The sequence below is a fragment of the Saccopteryx bilineata genome, chromosome 3 (assembly GCF_036850765.1).
Source record: "Saccopteryx bilineata isolate mSacBil1 chromosome 3, mSacBil1_pri_phased_curated, whole genome shotgun sequence".
In the NCBI taxonomy this organism is placed as follows: domain Eukaryota; kingdom Metazoa; phylum Chordata; class Mammalia; order Chiroptera; family Emballonuridae; genus Saccopteryx; species Saccopteryx bilineata.
Genome location: NC_089492.1, coordinates 124,783,458 through 124,785,623, shown reverse-complemented (window position 1 = coordinate 124,785,623; position 2,166 = coordinate 124,783,458).

The window sequence follows — 2,166 nt, the reverse complement described above, 5'->3', positions numbered from 1 at the left end:
AAGGCATTTTTATCCTTGATACATTTTCTTAATTCTTTCACAACTGATTACATTACAATTTCTTTTTCCCTCAATCTAAATTGGAATCCTAGGTTAATGCAACTAAACAGCCTTTCATTTTTGGTGATGAATGTTTTTTCAAACGAAACTGAGAATTTGAAGCTTAGTTTTTTTGTTTTTTTTTTAAATTTTTATTTATTTATTCATTTTAGAGAGGAGAGAGAGTTAGAGTGAGAGAGAGAGAGAGAGAGAAAGAGAGAAAGGGGGGAGAAGCAGGAAGCATCAACTCCCATATGTGCCTTGACCAGGCAAGCCCAGGGTTTTGAACCGGTGACCTCAGCATTCCAGGTCAATGCTTTATCCACTGCGCCACCACAGGTCAGGCCCAAAACTGAGAATTTGTATATTCTTTCATCCACATCACTAAGGGAAATGTCTGTCACTCTGAAGGTCAAACCCACATGGATTTATTTTTTATTTTTATTTTTTATTTTAGAGAGGGGGAGGGGGAGAGAGAGAGAGAGAGAGAGAGAGAGAGAGAGAATGAGAGAGAGAGAGAGAGAAAGAGAGAGAGAAGGGGGGGAAGAGCTGGAAGCATCAACTCCGATATGTGCCTTGACCAGGCAAGCCCAGGGTTTTGAACCAGCGACCTCAGCATTTCCAGGTTGACGCTTTATCACTGCGCCACCACAGGTCAGGCCAAACCCACATGGATTTAACTATTACTACTCGTGAAAAGGCTTGTCTTCTAAGCCAAAAAGATTCAAATAAACATTTATAACTAAACTCTGAATGTCAACTGTCAAAAATAATCTGCTCCCTCCACCAGGAAGACTTAATTGCTCGTGCCAGGAAGCCATAATAACACTTTGAATTTTCTGCAGACCACTGTGTATAAATATGTAGATTGTGTAATGAAAATCCTAAGGAGTGACAGTCACCTAGACCAGTGGTCCCCAACCTTTTTTGGGCCACAGACCGGTTTAATGTCAGAAAATATTTTCACGGACCAGCCTTTAGGGTGGGACGGATAAATGTATCACGTGACCAAGACAAGCATCAAGAGTGAGTCTTAGACGAATGTAACAGAGGGAATCTGGTCATTTTAAAAAAATTAAACATCGTTCAGACTTAAATATAAATAAAACAAAAATAATGTAAGTTATTTATTCTTTCTCTGCGGACCGGTACCAAATGGCCCACAGACTGGTACCGGTCCGCGGCCCAGGGGTTGGGGACCACTGACCTAGACTACAATGTGTATAGTGCCTCTTGGAGTTGAGCAATACACATCCTGCTCAACCATACATAACAGTCCCCCAACCAGAAACTAGTTTTTCCCTAATGTAAATAGTTTTCTGTGTCCTTAATTGTTAACAGCCATTTATGGACTTACTCTTTTGCTTGCCTAAACATTATAATAAAGATCTCGTAAATTAAAAATTAGTGATACAGGCTTATGATTTATCCTTATTTTTCCTATATTTTTATTATTCCCTAAAACAGACTGACTGTTAAAAAATTTATAAAGTCATTGAGGTAATATGAGAGATTAGAAATGGTATTATCCTCAGCCCTGGCCGGTTGGCTCAGCGGTAGAGCGTCGGCCTGGCGTGCAGGGGACCTGGGTTCGATTCCCAGCCAGGGCACATAGGAGAAGCGCCCATTTGCTTCTCCACCATCCCCCCCTTCCTTTCTGTCTCTCTTTTCCCCTCCCACAGCCAAGGCTCCATTGGAGCAAAGATGGCCCAGGCGCTGGGGATGGGTCCTTGGCCTCTGCCCCAGGCGCTAGAGTGGCTCTGGTCGTGGCAGAGCAACGCCCCGGAGGGGCAGAGCATCGCCCCCTGGTGGGCGTGCCGGGTGGATCCCGGTTGGGCGCATGCGGGAGTCTGTCTGACTGTCTCTCCCCGTTTCCAGCTTCAGAAAAATACCAAAAAAAAAAAGAAATGGTATTATCCTCAGTAAATGAAGCTGGGTTGTAAGCAATCAACAATTCAAATGCTATAGAAATGTTCACCTGAAACCTATGTACTCTTATTGATCAATGTCACCTCATTAAATTTAATTTCTAAATTAAAAAAATAAAAAATAAAAAAAGAAAGTGAGTTCTAGAAAAGGAGAGTCATTAATGAGGGCAGGGGGACATCAGAGTCATTACACCAAAAA